The 20,791-nt window shown below is 44.9% G+C and overlaps 1 long non-coding RNA gene across 3 annotated transcripts in view; it reads right to left on the bottom strand.

Annotated features, from left to right (window-relative positions):
• The window catches only part of LOC130542230 (uncharacterized), a 49,335-nt gene that overhangs the window by 13,427 nt on the left and 15,117 nt on the right, over positions 1–20,791 (bottom strand). The window contains exons 3-5 of one of the 3 annotated variants that reach the window (XR_008956635.1): positions 20,343–20,544; positions 19,668–19,777; positions 16,073–16,556 (exon numbers count right to left, since the gene is read on the bottom strand). This is a non-coding gene — a long non-coding RNA (uncharacterized LOC130542230). Of the gene's footprint in view, positions 1–16,072; positions 16,557–18,353; positions 19,122–19,667; positions 19,778–20,342; positions 20,545–20,791 lie in introns of those variants that run through there. The other 2 variants (XR_008956637.1, XR_008956636.1) reach the window with 2 other exon arrangements.

The raw sequence follows: 20,791 nt of genomic DNA, 5'->3' as shown, positions 1-20,791 counted from the left end.
ATAAATCACTTTTGAAAGACATAGAGGAAGACACAAAGAGATGGAAAAATACTCCATGCTCATGGATCGGAAGAATTAACATAGTTAAAATGTCCATGCTACCCAGAGCAATCTACACTTTCAATGCTATCCCGATCAAAATACCGATGAGATTTTACAAAGAACTCGAAAACACAGCCCTTAAATTTGTATGGAACCAGAAAAGGCCCCGAATTGCCAAGGAATTGTTGAAAAGGAAAAACAAAGCTGGAGGCATCACAATGCCAGATTTCAAGCTGTACTACAAAGCTGTGATCACAAAGACAGCATGGTACTGGCACAAAAGCAGACACATAGACCAATGGAACAGAATAGAGAACCCAGAAATGGGCCCTCGACTCTGGGCAACTGATTTTTGACAAAGCAGGAAACAACATCCAGTGGAAAAAAGACAGTCTCTTCAATACATGGTGCTGGGGAAATTGGACAGCTACATGCAAAAGAATGAAATGTGACCACTCCCTAACACCATACACAAAGATAAACTCTAAATGGATGAAAGACCTCAATGTGAGACAGAAATCCATCAAAATCCGAGAGAAGAGCATACGCAGCAACCTCTATGACATCAGCCACAGCAACCTTTTTTATGACACATCTCCAAAGGCAAGAGAGACAAAAGATAAAATGAACTTGTGGGATTTCATCAATATAAAAACTGTTGCACAGCCAAGGAAACAGAAAACCAAAGAGGCAGCCCACGGAATGGGAGAATACATTTGCAAATGATACTACAGAGAAAAGACAGGTATCCAAGATCTACAAAGAAGTTCTCAAACTCAATACGTGAGAAACAAATAAACATCATAAAATGGGCAGAAGATATGAACTGACACTTTTCCAGTGAAGACATAGAAATGGCTAACAGACACTTTAAAAAATGTTCAAAATCATTAGCCATCAGGGAAATTCATATCAAAATCACACAGAGATACCAACTTAAGCCAGTTAGAATGGCAAAAATTGACAAGGCAAGAAACAATTGTTAGAGAGGATGTGGAGAAAGGGGATCCCTCCTACATTGCTGGTGGGAATGCAAGTTGGTATTCTTTGGAAAAAGATTGGAGGTCCCTTAAAAGATTAAAAATAGAGCTACCCTGTGTCCAGCCATTGCACTACTGGGTATTTAAACCAAAGATACAGACGTAGTGAGGAGAAGGGCCATATGCACCCCAATGTTCATAGCAGGGCTGTTCACAATAGCTATATCGTGGAAGGAGCCAAGATGCCCTTCAACAGATGACTGGATTAAGAAGTTGTGGTCCAGGCAGGAGGGGTTAAGATGGCGGAGGAGTACGGGACCCCTTTTTCAGCCGGTCCCCTGAGTCGAGCTGGATAGGTAACAGACCAGCCCAAATAACCACATTTTCAGCCTGAGACGCAGGAAGATACATCTGGATCTCTACAAATGAACATCTCCAGCGCTGAGTATTGAGGTACCAAGAGGGGAGCTGTAAACCATGCACAGATATCGGAAGATAAATGGAAGGGGGAGGGAGCCGCCGCGTTTGGGCGCCGAAAAGCGGAAGCCACCTGCACGGGGGAGCGGGCGGACTCATGGAGGGCACCCGCGAGAGAGTGGACTGAGACCGGTGAACCGTGAACGCGCTCCACCAGGCATCTCCCGGAACACCGGAATCCCGGTGTGCTCACGGGATCCAGACTGAGACCGGGAGCTCCTGGAGCGCGCGCGGGGCGGCTGGCGGCTGGCAGGCCACCTGCACGGGGGAGCGGGCGGACTCGCGGTCGGCACCCGCGAAACAGCAGACTGAGACCCTGAACCGGGTGCGCGCGCCACCAGGCTTCTCACGAAACTCCGGAATCCTGGTGTGCTCACCGGGCATAGACTGAGACCAGGAGACCCGGGAGCGCCAGGGGCGGCTGGTGGCTGGCGGCATTAGAAACACAAAGGACAGAGATGCGCCGGCCCTGGAAGGGAGGGCAGGGACGCCGGGTTGGTGCGCACATCCCGGGACGCTGCAGGGTTGAGCAGCACCAACAGTAACAGAGATAAAGTGGCCAGAACATCAGTGGAGAACGGGCCGCAATCCCTCTGTTCTGTGACAATGCAGCCTCTGCTGCTCTGACTCTCAGAAGAGGCATAGCTGACCGCCAGGGAAAGCCACCAGAGAACAAAAGCCTGGAAATACCAGCTCAGAGAGTGCCCATCCCCATCCCCCCTCGCGGGGGACACGGAGACTCTAACCAAACAGGGTTGCCTGAGTATGGGCGTGGCAGGTCCCTCCCCCAGAACACAGAAGGCAGGCTGAAAAATCAAGAAGCCCACAACCCCAGGCGCCTGGGTGGCGCAGTCATTGAGCGCCTGTCTCCGGCTTAGGGCGTGATCCCAGCGTTCCGGAAAGGAGTCCCTCATCGGGCTCTTCTGCTGGGAGCCTGCTTCTTCCTCTCTCACTCCCCTGCTTCTGTTCCGTTCTTGCTGACTGTCTGTCTCCCTCTCTCAGATAAGTAAATAAATAAAATCTTTAAAGAAGAAGCCCACATCTCTAAGATCCCTATAAAACAAGGGGCACGGCCTGGGACCCAGTCAATAATTTGGGCTCTGGAAAACCCCGCAACCTCTCCTCATCAGAATGACAAGAAGGAGAAGCCCCCCCCAACAAAGAAAAGACAGTGAGTCTCTGGCCTCTGCCACAGAAGTAACGGATATGGATGTAACCAAATTATCAGAAATGGAATTCAGAGTAACAATGGTCAAGATGAGTAGACTTGAAAAAAGTATTAAGGAAAATGTTACTGAGAATATAGAATCCCTAAGGGCATAAATGAGAGCGAATTTGACAGAAATTAAAAATTCTATGAGCCAAATGCAGGCAAAACTAGAGGCTCTGACGGCCAGGGTCACCAAAGCAGAGGAAAGGGTTAGTGAATTGGAGGATGGGTTAATAGAGGAAAAAATGAAAATAGAAGATGGTCTTAAAAAAATCCACGCCCACGAATGTTGGCTACGGGAGATTACTGACTCAACGAAACGATCCAATGTTAGAATCATCGGCATCCCCGAGGGGGTGGAGAAAAACAGAGGTCTAGAAGAGATATTTGAACAAATTGTAGCTGAAAACTTCCCTAATCTAGCAAGGGAAACAAACATTCGTGTCCAAGAGGCAGAGAGGACCCCTCCCAAGCTCAACCACGACAAACCTACGCCACGTCACGTCATAGTGCATTTCGCAAATATTAGATCCAAGGATACAGTATTGAAAGCGGCCAGGGCAAAGAAATTTCTCACGTACCAAGGCAAAGGCATCAGAATTACGTCAGACCTGTCTACACAGACCTGGAATGAGAGAAAGGGTTGGGGGAGCATTTTTAAAGCTCTTTCAGAGACAAACATGCAGCCAAGGATCCTTTATCCAGCAAGGCTGTCATTCAGAATTGATGGAGAAATAAAGACATTTCAGAATCGACAGTCACTAACCAATTTCGTAACCACGAAACCAGCCCTACAGGAGATATTACGGGGGGTTCTATAAAAGTAAAAAGGCCCCAAGAGTGATACAAAACAGAAAGTCACAGCCAATACAAACAAAGACTTTACTGACAACATGGCAGCATTAAAAGCATATCTCTCAGTACTCAGTCTTAATATAAATGGTTTAAATTATTGCTTAAAGCGCCACAGGGTTGCAGATTGGCTAAAAAGAAATGACCCATCCATTTGCTGTCTACAAGAGACTCATTTCGAACCCAAAGATGCATTCAGACTGAGAGTAAGGGGATGGCGTACCATCTTTCTCGCAAATGGACCTCAAAAGAAAGCTGGGGTAGCAATTCTCATATCAGATAAACTGGATTTTAAACTACAGACTATAGTTAGAGACGCAGAAGGGCACTATATTATTCTTAAAGGAAGTATTCAACAAGTGGATATGACAATTATAAATATATATGCCCCCAACAGGGGAGCAGCAAGATACACAAGCCAACTCTTAACCAGAATAAAGAGACATATAAATAAAATACATTAATAGTAGGGGACCTCAACACTCCACTCTCAGAAATAGACAGAACACCCTGGCAAAAACTAAGCAAAGAATCAAAGGCTTTGAATGCCATACTCGACGAGTTGGACCTCTTAGATATATAGAGAACACTACACCCCAGAACCAAAGAATACTCATTCTATTCTAATGCCCATGGAACATTCTCAAGAATAGACCATGTTCTGGGACACAAAACAGGTCTCAGCCGATACCAAAAGATTGAAATTATCCCGTGCATATTCTCAGACCACAACACTCTGAAATCAAAACTCAACCACAAGGAAAAATTTGGAAGAAACTCAAACACTTGGAGACTAAGAACCATTCTGCTCAGGAATGACTCGATAAACCAGGAAATCAAAAATCAAATTAAACAATTTATGGAGACCAATGAGAATGAAAATACAACAGTCCAAAACCTATGGGATACTACAAAGGCAGTCCTAAGGGGGAAATACATAGCCATCCAAGCCTCACTCAAAAGAATAGAAAAATCTAAAATGCAGTTTTTATATTCTCACCTCAAGAAGCTGGAACAGCAACAGAGGGACAGGCCTAATCCACGCACGAGGAAGCAGTTGACCAAAATTAGAGCTGAAATCAATCAAGCAGAAACCAGAAGTACAGTAGAGCAGATCAACAGGACTAGAAGCTTTGAGAGAATCAATAAAATTGACAGACCACTGGCAAGACTTATCCAAAAGAAAAGAGAAAGGACCCAGATTATTAAAATTATGAATGAAAAAGGAGAGGTCACGATGAACACCATTGAAATTGGAAGGATTATTAGAAATTTTTATCAACAGCTATATGCCAATAAACTAAGCAATCTGGAAGAGATGGAATCCTTCCTGGAAACCTATAAACTACCAAGATTGAAACAGGAAGAAACTGATTTCTTAAACAGGCCAATTAATGATGAAGAAATTGAGTCAGTGATAAACAACCTTCCAAATAAGAAAACTCCAGGCCCGGACGGTTTTCCTGGGGAATTCTACCAACATTCAAAGAAGAAATAATACCTACTCTCCTAAAGCTATTTCAAAAAATAGAAACAGAAGGAAAGCTACCAAACTCATTCTATGAGGCCAATATTACCTTGATCCCCAAACCAGGCAAAGACCCCCTCAAAAAGAATTACAGACCGATTTCCCTAATGAATATGGACGCCAAAATCCTCAACAAGATACTTGCTAATAAAATCCAACAGTACATTAAAAGAATTACCCATCACGATCAAGTGGGATTCATACCTGGGATGCAAGCGTGGTTCAATATTCGCAAATCCATCAGCGTGATATATCATATCAACAAGAAAAGACTCAGGAACCATATGATCCTCTCAATCTATGCCGAAAAAGCATTTGACAAAATACAGCATCCTTTCCTGATTAAAACCCTTCAGAGTGTAGGAATAGAAGGTACATTTCTCAATCTCATAAAAGCCATCTATGAAAAGCCTACTGCAAATATTATTCTCAATGGGGAAAAGCTGGAAGCCTTTCCCTTAAGATCAGGAACACAACAAGGATGCCCACTCTCGCCACTATTATTCAACATAGTACTAGAAGTCCTTGCAACAGCAATCAGACGACAAAAAGGGATCAAAGGTATTCAAATCGGCAAAGAAGAAGTCAAAATGTCTCTCTTTGCAGATGACATGATACTCTATATGGAAAACCCAAAAGAAGCCACTCCCAAACTATTAGAAGTTATAGAGCAATTCAGTAACGTGGCGGGATACAAAATCAATGCTCAGAAATCAGTTGCATTTCTGTACACGAATAACGAGAACGAAGAAAGAGAAATTAGGGAATCCATCCCATTTACAATAGCACCAAAAACCATACGTTACCTTGGAATTAACTTAACCAGAGACGTAAAGGACCTTTATTCTAGAAACTATAAATCATTCTTAAAAGACATTGAGGAAGACATAAAAAGATGGAAAGATATTCCATGCTCATGGATCGGAAGAATTAACATAGTTAAAATGTCCATGCTACCCAGAGCCATCTACACTTTCAGTGCTATCCCGATCAAAATACTGAGGACATTTTTCAAAGAACTGGAACAAATAGTCCTTAAATTTGTATGGAACCAGAAAAGACCCCGAATCTCCAAGGAACTGATGAAAAGGAAAAACAAAGCTGGGGGCATCACAATGCCGGATTTCGAGCTGTACTACAAAGCTGTGATCACAAAGACAGCATGGTACTGGCACAAAAACAGACACATAGACCAATGAAACAGAATAGAGAGCCCAGAAAAGGACCCTCGGCTCTTTGGGCAACTAATATCTGATAAAGCAGGAAAAAACATCCGGTGGGAAAAAGACAGTCTCTTCAATAAATGGTGCTGGGAAAATTGGACAGCTACATGCAAAAGAATGAAACTTGACCACTATCTCACACCATACACAAAAATAAACTCCAAATGGATGAAAGACCTCGATGTGAGACAGGAATCCATCAAAATCCTAGAGGAGAACATAGGCAGCAACCTCTACGACATCGGCCAAAGCAACCTTTTTCATGATACATCCCAAAAGGCAAGAGAAACAAAAGATACAATGAATTTATGGGACTTCATCAAGATTAAAAGTTTCTGCACAGCCAAGGAAACAGAAAAACTAAGAGGCAGCCCACGGAATGGGAGAATATATTTGCAAATGACACTACAGATAAAGGACTGGTATCCAAGATCTACAAAGAACTTCTCAAACTCAATACACGAGAAACAAATAAATCAAAAAATGGGCAGAAGATATGAACAGACACTTTTTCAATGAAGACATACAAATGGCTAACAGACACATGAAAAAATGTTCAAAATCATTAGCCATCAAAGAAATTCAAATCAAAACTTCACTGAGATACCACCTTACGCCAGTTAGAATGGCAAAAATAGACAAGGCAAGAAACAAAAATTGTTGGAGGGGATGTGGAGAAAGGGGATCCCTCCTACATTGTTGGTGGGAATGCAAGTTGGTACAGCCACTCTGGAAAACAGTGTGGAGGTCCCTTAAAAAGTTAAAAATCGAGCTACCTTATGATCCAGCCATTGCACTACTGGGTGTTTACCCCAAAGATACAGACGTGGTGAAGAGAAGGGCCATATGCACCCCAATGTTCATAGCAGCATTGTCCACAATAGCTAAATCGTGGAAGGAGCCGAGATGCCCTTCAATAGATGACTGGATTAAGAAGTTGTGGTCCATATATACAATGGAATATTACTCAGCTATCAGAAAGAACGAGTTCTCAACATTTGCTACAACATGGACGGCACTGGAGGAGCTAATGCTAAGTGAAATAAGTCAAGCAGAGAAAGACAACTATCATATGATTTCTCTCATCTATGGAACATAAGAACTAGAATGATCAGTAGGGGAAGAAAGGGATAAAGAAAGGGGGGGTAATCAGAAGGGGGAATGAAACATGAGAGACTATGGACTATGAGAAACAAACTGAGGACTTCAGAGGGGAGGGTGTGGGGGAATGGGATATGCCGGTGATGGGTAGTAAGGAGGGCACATATTGCATGGTGCACTGGGTGTTATACACAACTAATGAATCATTGAGCCTTACATCGAAAACCGGGGATGTACTGTATGGTGACTAACATAATATAATAAAAAATCATTATAAAAAAAAAAGTGTCTACGAATGCATAGGGAAAGGGTCACCTACTTTACTCAAGGAGAGAACACTCTATGTGAAAGCATCTTGCACCTCACATCTGGTGTCATGAAGTGGGAGCATTGTGCCAAACGGTGTCTGCAAGCATCAAGATAATGCCCTTCATTTAACGACGTAAGAACACTACACAGAAAGCATCTCTCAACTCACATCAGTCATGAGGAGGAAAGCCCTTCAAAAAGGTTGTGTGAAAACGAAAGGAAAGTGCCATCAGTCAATTCAGTGAACCATGTTTTTGTAGAGACAAGGCAACGTTGATCAGTGAAAACACCAGGGTTTACCAATACGTGTGTTGAAACTTAAGGAAACAGCCATAGACGTAATCTCAGGAAGAAGAGGGTATGGAAAGGGTTTTCCAAGTCCCATAAACTGTCATGATGATGGAAGCATGTGTCTGATTGGGAATAAAAGCATAAGGAAAGGGACGTGAACCAATCTTAGGAAAGAACATTGTACCAAAGCCATCTTTGAAGTCATGTCTTCGGTGGTGAAGATGAAACCATTTGTACAGGTGCCTAAGAAAACATAAGGAAAGTGCCATATACTGAATCAATGAAGGAACACCGTAGAGAAACCATCTGGCATCTCACAGTCCTCTGTCATGAAAACGGAAGCATGTGCAAAAGTGTGTAAGAAAGAGACACATAATGCTCCTGGAGCATTCAGGGGCCGCTGGTGGCTGGCGGTGTTAGAAACACAAAGGACAGAGACACACTGGCCCTGTAGGTGAGAGCTGGGATGCCAGGTGTGGGGCTCACATCCCGGACAGTGCAGGGTTGAGCAGCACCAACAGAAACAGAGTTAAAGTGGCCAGAACATCAGTGGAGAACTGTCCGCAATCCCTCTGAGACAGAGGATGAAATTTGGCCACTGCTGCTCTGGCTCTCAGAAGAGGCACAGCAAAACACCAGGGAAAGCCGCCGGAGAACAAAAGCCTGGAAATACCGAATTACTCTGTGCCCATCCCCATCCCCCCTTGCAGGGGACACGGAGACTATACCCAAACAGGGTTAACCTTAATATCGGTTTGGCAGGCCCCTCCCCCAGAAGGCAGGCTGAAAAATCAAGAAGCCCACATCCCTAAGATCCCCATAAAACAAGGGCTCATGGCCTGGGTCCCAGTCAATAATTTGGGCTCTGGACAAACCCACAACTTCTCATTAGAATGTCTAGAAGGAGAAATCCACCCCAGCAAAGAAAAGAAAATGAGTCTGTGGCTTCTGCCACAGAACTAATGGATATGGACATAACCAAATTATCAGAAATGGAATTCAGAGTAACAAAGGTGAAGATGGTGTGTAGACTTGAAAAAGTATTAACGAAAATATTGATGATAATATAGAATCTCTAAGGGCAGAAATGAGACCAAATCTGGCAGAAATTAAAGTAAAAAAATAACAAATAACGTACAGTATCTTTGCTCAGTGTAGAATTCCTATCGTAAGTGGTTGTGGCAACGTAAAGAACATGCCATAAACTAATCTGTAAGAAACAACAGTGTACAAGAACAAATTAGCCCTAACACCATCATTCATGAACATGGAAGCATTAACGAAAATGGTCGTGGAAGCCTACGAAAGTGCAAAACACGTATCTCTGAGAGACAACACTATACAAGGAAACACCAATGAACACCATCTTTCATGATTATGGAAGCATGAATGAAAAGGTTCTGGAATTACAAAGACTTTGCCCCATCCTTTAGGTAATAAACCACCGTGTACAGGAAAACACCTTCAACTCATATCAACCTCCTCAATAGTGATCCCAACTCAACACTGGGTGTGTTGGCCTAGGGAAATGTCCACATACTTAGAGATAAGAAACAACGGTGTCAGCATAATTCCCTTCAAGTCACATCAGACTTCCTGAAGATGGAAGGAGGAATCAAAGTGGTTATGGTACCGTTAGGAAAGGCCTTCGAACATAAAGCTGAGAAAAAACAGTGTACAGGAACCCTCTTACAACATACAGTATCTTTGGTTAATGTGGAATCTCTATCGTAAGTGGTTGTGGCATCGTAAAGAAAATCCTTAAGCTTTTTTATATGAAACAACAGTGTACAGGAACCCGCTCAGCCCTAACATCATCCTTCGTGAATATGGAAGCAGTAACCAAATTGGACGTGAAAGCCTGACTAAAGTGCCAAACACTTATCTCTGAGACACAACACTATACAAGGAAAGACCAATGAACATAATCCTTCACAAGTAAGGAAGAATTAATGAAAAGGTTCTGGAATCTCGGGGACTCTGCCCAATCCTTATTGCTAATGAACCACTGTGTACAGGAAGACACCTTCAACTCACATCAGCCTCCTCAACACTGATCCCGATTCAATTTTGGCCCTGTAGGCCTAGGTAAAGGTCCACATACTTATAGCTAAGAAACAACGGTGTCAGGATAATGCCCTTCAAGTTACATCAGCCTTCCTGAAGATGGAAGCAGGAATCTAGGTGGTTATAGTACCATTAGGAAAAGCCTACTGAAATATACCTGAGAAACCACAGTGTACAGGAAATATATTACAACGTACAATTTTTTGTAAGTGGTTCTGGCAACATAACTACAATGCCAAAAATTTATCTGTAAGAAACAACAGTGTACGGGAACCCACTTAGCCCTGACATCATTAATAATGAGTATGGAAGCATTCACCAACGTGGTCGTGGAGCCTTACGAAAGTGCCAAAAACTTATCTCTGAGACACAACAGTATACAAGGAAAGACCAATGATTTCTCAACATTTGCTGCAACATGGACGGTACTGGAGGAGGTAATGCTAAGTGAAATAAGTCAAGCAGAGAAAGACAATTATCATATTTTTTCTCTCAATTATGGAGCATAAGAACTAGGAAGATCGGTAAGAGAAGAAAGGGATAAAAAGGGGGGTAATGAGAAGGGGGAATAAAGCATGGCAGATAATGGACTCTGAGATAGAAACTGATTGTTTCAGAGGGGTGAGGGGTGAGGGAATGGGAGAGGCTGGTGATGGGCATTAAGGAGGGTACGTATTGTATGGTGCACTGGGTGTTATACGCAACTAATGAATCATTGAAATTTACATCAAAAACAAGGGATATACTGTATGGTGACTAACATAAAATAATTTAAAAAACACTAAAAAAAAGAAAATAGGGGGTTATGAATCACCAAAGGCACGCATACATATATCTAAGAAACAACAGTGTACAGGAAAGAACCCCTTACAATGGATATCAGCATTCACGCATATGGAAATATGATCCAAGGTGGAGGTGGAATTAGAGGGAAAGGACCACATACATATCCCAAGACAATACCACTTTAGAGAATAGCATTAACAATTAACATCATCTTTCATGAATATGGAAACATTAATGAAAAGTTTTTATTTTTTATTTTTATTTTTTAAAGATTTTATTTATTTATTTGACAGAGATAGAGACAACCAGCGAGAGAGGGAACACAAGTAGGGGGAGTGGGAGAGGAAGAAGCAGGCTCATAGCAGAGGAGCCTGATGTGGGGCTCGATCCCATAACGCCAGGATCACGCCCAGAGCCGAAGGCAGACGCTTAACCGCTGTGCTACCCAGGCGCCCCTAATGAAAAGTTTGTAAATCTTGAGGACCGTGCCCCAACCTTTTGGTAATATACCACCGTATACAGGAAAACACCTTCAACTAATATCAGCCTCCTCAACACTGATCCCTATTCAAGATTGGGTGTGTACGCCTAGGGAAAGGTCCACATAATTATAGCTAAGAAACAACAGTGTCAGGATAATGCCTTTCAAGTCACATCAGCCTTCCTAAAGACGAAAGCATCGGTCAAGGTCACTAGGGTACCCTCTGGTAAGGCCTACGAACATAAAGCTGAGAAACAACAGTGTACAGGAGCCATCTTACAACGTACAATATCTTTGGTTAATGTGGCATCCTTATCGTAAATGGTTGTGGCAATGTAATGAAAAGGCCATAAACTTATCTGTAAGAAACAACAGTGTACGGGAACCCACTTAGCCCTAATATCAAAATTCATGAATATGGAAGCATTAACCAAAATGGTTGTGGAAGCCTGACAAGAGTGCCAAAAACTTATCTCTGAGACGCAACACTATACAAGGAAAGACCAATGAACATCATCTTTCAAGAGTAAGGAAGATTTTACCATAGTGGTCTTGAAACATGAAATTTGTGCCCCATTCTTGTACGTAATAGATAGCAGTGTCTTTGAACCGTCCTCCAATTAAAGCAACCTCCTGCATAGGGATCCCTTCGCAAAATTGTGTTGCAGTCCTAGGAAAATGACCACACCCTTCTCTCTAGGAAACAACAGTGTCAGGATAATGTCTACCAATAATATCACTGATTAGAAATAGGGAAGCATGACTCAAAGTGGTTGTCGAAGCTTTAGGAAAGGTCTAAGTACATATCTGTAAGAAACAACAGTGTATAGGGACTGCCCTCAGCTAAAATCACCCTCATGATTATACAATCCTTCAGAAAATAGGGTGTGTATGAATCACCAAACCGCATACATATATCTAAGAAAAAACCGTGTAGAGGATAGAACCCCTTACAATGAACATCACCATTCACGAATATGGAAACATGAACCAAGGAGGAGGTAGAATCAGAAGAAAAGGACCACATACCTATCCCTTGACAACACCACTTTACAGAATAGCATTAACAATTAACAGCATCTTTCATGAATATGGAAGCATTAATGAACAGTTTCTTGAATCTTGAGGACTATTCCCCATCCTTATTGGTAATGAACCACCGTGTACAGGAAAACACCTTCAACTAACATCAGCCTAATCAATACTGATGCCTATTCAACATTGTGTGTGTAGGCCTAGGGAAATTTTCCCATACTTATAGCTAAGAAACAATGGTGTGAGGATAATGCCCTTCAAATCACATCAGCCTTCTGAAGATGGAAGCATGAATCAAGGTGGTTATGGTTCCATTGGGTAAGTCCTCCGAACATATAACTGAGAAACAACAGTGTACAGGAACCATCTTACAACATACAATATATTTGGTTAATGTGGACTCCCTATCATAAGTGATTGCAGCAACCTAACCAAAGTGCCATAAACTTATAGGTAAGAAAGAACATTGTACAGGAACCCACTTACCCATAATATCATCATTCATGAATATGGAAGCATTCATCAAATTGGTCACGGACGCCTGATGAAAATGAAAAACACTTATCTCTGAGACACAACACTATACAAGGAAAGACACAACACTATACATGGCTGCCATTTGGGACTCCAGAAAGCACTCTGAGATGGGGAAACCTCAGGGAACACCTGACCCAAGCCCAGACGAAACCAATTCCAGCAGATTCCTGGCCCCTAAACACTGTGCCAACAGTCTCCCCAACCCACTCTCCTCAGACCCAATAGGGTCGCAGAGCCAGCCGATTGAGATTTCCATCCTCCTAGGGCCTGACATTAACATTAGGTTGGGTTCTCAGGGTTTCACTCCTAGAGACACAGCACAAAGATATGGTATTGGGGAAGCCTGAGCCCGATTGGGGCCAAAGCATGCCACACAGAAAGAAAGAGTGCCATCTGGGACTCTAGAGGCTATTAGGAGCAGGAGAAATCTGCATATCCCACACAGTCAATCCCGTCCAGCTCCCGCATTCAGGAGACCCTTGGATGAAAACCCTGAGCCTTCCTTTCTCCACAACCCACCTACTCAAATCAGGACACGGCAATGCTGAGTTCAAAACCAAGATATGGTCTTTCCCATGCTCCTGAGCCCTAAGCCAAATGCTCCGTTGGGTTCCCAGAGACCATTCCAGGAGCCAAGCACCAAACACACAGGGACTGGGGAAACCTGAGCCACATTGGTGAATCAGCATGCCACAGAGAGGGAAACCGTACCATTTGGACCTGCAGAGGAAGAGAAATAAGAATGCCTACCTGATCCAATCCCAGCGAGACACCACTTCCACAGACCCCCTGTGGGCAACTCCTGTGTCTGACATTCAACCCAAAGCACACCCTCCTCTTAGGCCCCTGGAATCTCACATCGGATGGCTCATCTGAACAGCCATACACCTAGACCCGTGCCCTTACTACACGTTGAGTAGTGTGAGGTCCATTCCGAGACATCTAGCTCCAAGGACCAGGGAATGGGGACTGCTGAGCAATGTCAGGACACAAAGCCTGCCACACAGAAGGAAAGGTTGTCATCTGGGACTCCAGAAAGCACTCTGAGAAGGAGAAACCTCAGGGAACACCTGACCAAAGCAAAGAGAAAATCACTTCCAGTGGATTCCTGACCCCTAAACACTGTGCCGACAGTCTCTCCAGCCCACTCTCCTGAGCCTCAACAGGGTGGCAGAGCCAGTCGATTGGGCTTTGCAGCCTCCTAGGGCGTGACACTCACCATAGCTTGGGTACTCAGGGGTCCACTCCTAGAGAGATGGCACAAAGATAGGGATTTGGGAAACCTGAGCCCTATCTGAGGCCTCAGCATGCCACACAGAAAGAAAACGTACCATCTGGGATGCAGAGGTATTCGGGGGCTGAAAAATCTGCATATCCCACTGAATCAATTCTAGCTGGCTCCCGCATTCAGGGTCCCCTTGGACGAAAACCCTGAGCCTTCCCTTCTCCACAACCCACCTACTCAAATCAGGACACAGCAATGGTGAGCTCAAAACCAGGAGATGGTCCCTCCCAGGCTCCTGAGCCCTAAGCCAAATGTTCCGTTGGCTTCCAAGAGGTCTTTCCAGGAGGCAAACACACAGCGACTGGGGAAACCTGAGTCATACCTGCAAATCAGCATGCCATGCAGATGGAAACTGTGCCATTTGGACCCACAGAAGGAATGCAGAGCAGAAGTTATGAATTCCCAGCTGTTCCAAACCCAACGAACCCCACATTCAAAGCCCCCCTGCCTGCAACTGCTGTGTTTCAGATGCAACCCAAATCATGCCCTACTCTTGGCCCCTGGAAGGTCGCATCTGCTGGCTGATCTTTAGGGCCATGCCCCTAGACCCACGCCTTAATTCTAGTTTGGGGTCTGTTAGGTTTATTCCCATACGCCTGACTCCAAAGCACAGGGATCAGGTACCACTGAGCAATGTTAGGCAGTAGCCTGCCACACAGAACTAAAATATGCCATTTGGGACTCCAGAAAGTTTTGCGAGAAGAAACCTAAGTGAACACCTGACCTAAGCCCAGCGAATCTCCACTTTCAGCGGAACTCTAGGCCCTCATCCGTGACACTGGCACTCTCCTCAGCCCCCAGGTCAGTTTGTTTAGAGCCGGTCAATCGGGCTTTCCATCCTCCCCTCCATGACAGTAATCATAGGTTGGATTCTGAGTAGTCCACTCCCAGAGGTCTGCCTCCAAAGATACGGAGATGAAGAAGCCTGAGTCATACCTAAGGCCTCAGTATGCCACCCAAAGCGAAACCGTTTTATTTGGGACTCCAGAAAGGAGGTCGAGGGGGAGAAATCCTAATTACTTCTGTACTTGATTACCTCGATCCCCCACATTCACTGGCTCATGGGCACAAACCCACTGCTTCACACTCACCCCAATCCATGCCATCAATCCCCGCCCCCACCGTGGAAATTCTGGACACATCCACCCTATTGGAACTCTCATTCTCCTATGCCTTACCCCTAACCCTAGATTTGGTGTGAGAGGTCCATTCTGAAAAGGCTGGAGTGGGAGACATGGATCCTGAGGGCGGACCTGTGGCCCCCCTCCAAGGCCGGGCATCATCCTTGCCTCACAGGGGATCCATGAAAGTGCTCTATCAGATGACTGATGGGGCTCCCTCCTGAAGAACTCAGACACAGAAAGGCAATTACAGATGCTCACATGTACATACAACATGGGGAAAGAAATTACTGAACACATAGATATGGAGAATAGATTTGTGGGTGCCTGATTCAGAGGAGGATGGGAAGGGTGAAGGTGGTCAAAGATACAGGTTTGTGTGTTAAAATCCGACAGCCATGGAATGTTCTGTGCAGCATGGAGACTAAAGTGAACCCCGCAGGATGGGGTACAGGTTCCCCAGCTCTTTGAAAGTACAGTACTCCTAGGAAACCTTTCAGAGCAGAAAGGGTGTAAAGAAGGAATGACCATTAATTAATATGGAAAAATTAGTGACCATGCTCAGACTCCTAAATTTACTTATTGTTGGCATTTCTCAGGACCCAGGACACAATTCCTAATGGATGCCGAAAATAAATGGAGAGAAAGCACAGCAGATGCTCACAAACAGAATTCAAAGCGCTGGTGGCTGGACACGGAGAGCAGTTTACAGGAAGGAGCTGGTTACGGTGCACGCTGCGTCTGTCGTGCTTCTCCCCAAACAGATGCTGAATGCAAAGCTCACCGTTCAACTATTTTCATAAGGAACATCCTCTTCAGGTTTCTTCCCATTAGTGAAACCAGGTGATAACGGAGATCTTTCCAAAAAGCCAAGTGTCTTCCCATGAACTTTTAAAAAATGGGGAATACTTATACTTCACCGTTGCTGAGGGAGGAGATGTGAAAGCTTCTCCTGGAAACAAACCTCAGCAGATCCACCCAGAAAGGCACCTTCCTCAGCATGCCGAACGCGGACTACCTCCTACCCCCAGATACCTTCTCCTTCCCCTCGCTCAGGACAACCCACAACAGCTGGGAGCTACCCCAGTTCCTCCTTTCTCCCATCCTCAATATCTAAGCTGTCGGCAAATCCTGTGAGCTCCATCTTCAAGACGTACCCACCGTAGGACTCACCACTCCTTTCAAGGCCGCCTGTCTGGACCACACTGGAGCCCATCTCTTGCCTGAGTTCCTGGAAAAGAGTCATCATTGACCTCCCTTGCCCAACCTCAACCCTCTGTCATCTGCTCTCAACCCTGCAGCCAGGATGACCCAGTGAAACAGGGTCCCATGGGGTCACAGCCCTGCTATGGCTTTCTGTCACTCTGTCACCTTGATGATGCAAGTCCTAAGCTGTTGCCTGTGGTCACAGGGCCATCTTGTAGCTCATGGATGCACCTGGTATGCTCCTTCCCTGGGGCCTTTGCACATGCTTTCCATTCTGTTTAGAATGCTCTTCATGTGATATCACTGACCTTCCCTAGATCTTGACTCAAGCATCACCCTCCTAGTGAAGTACCACCTGACCCCTATGTGAATACCAAACACCATCCCCACCTTCCCTTCAGCACCCCCAGTCCTGTCTCCTCCTTTATATTTCCATAGCACTTATTTTAATCTCCAGTTCATCTTGGCAGGGAAGAAACTGAGGCATCAACTGATGGCTTCATCACCTACTGCTCCCAATTTCCTGGTCCAAAGTCCAGGGGAAAAGGTGCCCCAGGACTCTTACACAGCCAGGATGCCCGGGACGAGGGGGTCCATCCACCTCCTGCACCCTGAACACCATCAGGTAAGGGAGCCATATGAGGAATTCACCTGTACACGAAACCTGAAACCAGAAACCTTCCTCGATGACAGGTGAGCACACACATTCACTCCTCTTCCCTGAGGTGCTCATCCAAGAAACCTGAGCGGAGATGCTGCCCAGAGCCCAAATATCCCTCTGGCCAAAATCCTGGGAAACAGACATCTGATCTCAGCACCCTGCCAGGCTTGGATCCGCTCAGTGAGTCCTAAGACCCAGAGACTTCTTTCCACTCCAGCTCAATCCTTCTCACAGAGAAGCAAACTCCAGCCTCACAAACGTGCTCATCATTAGCTCTGGAATTCCCTGGGTTGTGTCTACACTGGCCCACACAGTGGTCCCATGCAGAACACTCCACAAATGTCCTAGGTTTACAAGCCACTTTCAAGCTGCCCTTAGAAAGGCAGAAACTGGCCCAATTAGGCAGACCAGCCAAGTGTCTCGATGTGCTGCAAACTCGGACAACATCCTCCCTGAACACCAATGCTTCCGAGTCCAAGCGTCCAAACTTCGCTCACTGGGCACTGAGAACCATGTAAGCATGAACACTGCTCTTTCGATTCACTGACCTCCCAGGCCTTCCAATCAGAACCAAGCTCCAGTCACTACTCTATTTTCCCTTCAGAGAGAGAGGTCAAATGATGGAATAAAACACTCCCTGTGTACAGCACACTTTTATCCACATAGAATTCCTTGGTCTTTCTCATTCGGGCAGCCCTACAAGACCCACACCAATGAGAGATACCACAAGTTCAATCATCACGTATATATTTGACCTTGTGTTCTTTCTTTTGATAATTTTATTTCAAAGTCAATGTCTCTCTTGCTTCTTAAAATAATAATAATTAATAATCATGATAATGATGATGATGATATGGTCACCTAAGGATTTGGATCTCCATTGCCCGATGGCATGGCTCTTGTCCAGATAAGGATGAAGACAAAACCTCAGCCCATAAAGCAAAGCCCACAACCTCAGGGATCCCGACACGCCTCATGGGTGAAGAGTTCCGATGCTACATGGACGTGTCTGAGTCCAAATGATACAGGCAAACTCCAGCATTCATTCTGTTTTCTTCATTAATTCCCCAGCTCAAGTCGCAAGTGACTCACCGGGTCAAGCTTCCAGAGCCCTGGATGGGTCTCCAGGTAAGCACCCCCACCCCAGGGGGGGGGGGACATGAACACCAACAAAGGATTCTTTTAATATTTCACAAGACTGTTTTCCCATTCTTTAATTAAACTGGGAAATAAAAACGCACAGATAGCCCCTTCTACTAGCCGGTCCGATTCACTTCACTGGTCGATATAAGAGCAGGAAATAAAAGAGTTACGGATTTTCTGAGGACCCATCATGTCCACCACTTCAGGTTTGAAACTTCACACACATGCAAGGAAAGAAGCTCCAGCAAACATCTCGGCCTGGCAACTCTGACTGCCTGAATTGGAGTGACAGGGACAAACGATGATTCTGTGTGTGCTGGCTGAGGCTGGTGGCCCTGAAGAAGGGACTCGGCCAGCTCTCCACCTGTGCCTCAACTGTCCTCAGCCAGGAACCAGCTCACAGCCCTCACCTGTCACAACGTTCACATGGGAGACCACAGCCACCCCAGGAGCGCGCCCTGCCCATACCCTGCTGCAGAATGCACTCAGCTCTCCTCTGGGACCCGTCACCTCTACCCAGACCTGGAACCCCCATCTGCTGCAAAGCTCCAGGATTCCCCCTCTTCTTCCACAATTACACTGGCCCAAGGCTTTCCTGAGAAAGGGAGAAGGCTACCTAATGAATGGTTCACACCTTCTTTCCCTTTCTTTCATATTTATCTCCACTTACCTTCCTACCTGTGCAAACTGTTAAGTGATGTATGCATGGAACATGAACGTGTTCTGAGATCTCAATCTTTCATTGCAGCCTTCTCAGGCCTCCTTATGCAATAAAATACCATATCCCTAGGACAGGGAGTTTTAAAATTATTATTTACAGAATAATAGAGCCCAAATCACCTCGTTTTTAGTTGCTCTTCAATAGGCAGAACAGTTTCTGTGTAAAAAGACTTTCCACAGATATGACCTCCCATCAATTTCTTTATTTTCTTTTTTAAATTTTTTTTTATTATGTTATGTTAGTCACCATACACTACATCCTTAGTTTTTGATGTAGTGTTCCATGATTCATTGTTTGCGTACAACACCCAGGGCTCCATGCAATACGTGCCCTCCTTAATACCCATCACCGGCCTATCCCAATCCCCCACCAAACCCCTCTGAAGCCCTCAGTTTGTTTCCCAGAGTCCATAGTCTGTCGTGGTTCATTCCCCCTTCTGTTTACCCCACCCTTCATTCTTCCCTTCCTTCTCCTACTGAGCTCCCTGCTATTTCTCCTGTTCCATGAATGAGTGAATCCGTATCAAAATTGCCTTTCTCTGCTTGACTTATTTCACCTTCCAGCAATCTCATAAGGAGGAAACAGAAACTCTGTGGGATAACCTGACTCACCGGCGTCAAGCAAGTAGTTCCAGAACTCAGCCCAGGGCTCCCGTCACCAGGCCCCTTGAAGCCACCAGCATGACTCTATCCAAAAGAATTCCCAAAGACTCTCCTTCTGACTGCACCACAGAAATGACAGAGAGAATATGGAACCTCAAAATATTGAGTTGATACATCTAGTAAAGCTAGATAGTCAAGCTTAACTTTTAAACAGGAAAAGGCTGCTTTAAATAATTTTGAATTTTCCCTCGACCCTCATTGTAATTCTTGGGATGAAAAGACTAATCAGTGATGAAACATCACCTTTGACAAATGACAAGACATCATCCATATCTGTATCTGACGACAAAAAGCCATCTAACCCTAAATGGTGGCCACTCACCCATATCGTAGGCCCAACTGAATAAACACTGTTAGATGTATATCTTAAAAATACACAAAGAGTAAATCTAACCTTCCCTTTCTAATGAAAGAGTGTTTCTAGGAAACAGCTGTTCAAAATACATTCATAAGCAGTCAATGAACAGAGAAAATGGGATCCCCTGCAAAGTGCTCTAAGTTCAGAAACTAAGTACCTCCTTCACCAAATTCAGAACACTGACACTATTACTAAAGTTTTACTTCATGGCTCAACTAGAGAAAAGAGAAAAGCCCAGGAGATAGTGGGTTAATGAGAGGTGTTACCTCCAGTCCTGACGTGGATATGACATTTCTCCAAATGGACCTGCCGCTTTCTCTGAATGCTGGTGTCCTGTGTCAAGCTGCCTCACTGACTCAGATGCAGATGTTCAAAACCTCGGGTCTCACGGAGCCAGAGAAGAGAAGTGTTGTCAGGTGGGGAGAAGGCGGCTCCTCGGACCTAAAGCCAGCATGCCTGCTGCAGTTTCTGGGAGAAGGGGAAACACAGACTTGTCTTTTAGTAGTAATTATCTTCCAGCCCATTGCCACCATTCCCAGGGAACAGGCAGCACAATGCTGAAGTTGGGTAACGGCTCTGGGGTTTCCTAGTGCCACACATGTGCCTGAAGGAACAGGGAACACCCTGCTGAACTTGGGGAACTGCTCAAGGTCCATTACCTGCACTGTGTCAGGGGACAGGGGCACCGCACTGAAGTTGGGGACCGTGCGGTCCT

The sequence above is a fragment of the Ursus arctos genome, unplaced genomic scaffold (genome assembly GCF_023065955.2).
Source record: "Ursus arctos isolate Adak ecotype North America unplaced genomic scaffold, UrsArc2.0 scaffold_31, whole genome shotgun sequence".
Classification (NCBI taxonomy): Eukaryota; Metazoa; Chordata; class Mammalia; order Carnivora; family Ursidae; genus Ursus; species Ursus arctos.
This window is presented reverse-complemented; position numbering and strand designations above follow the sequence as displayed.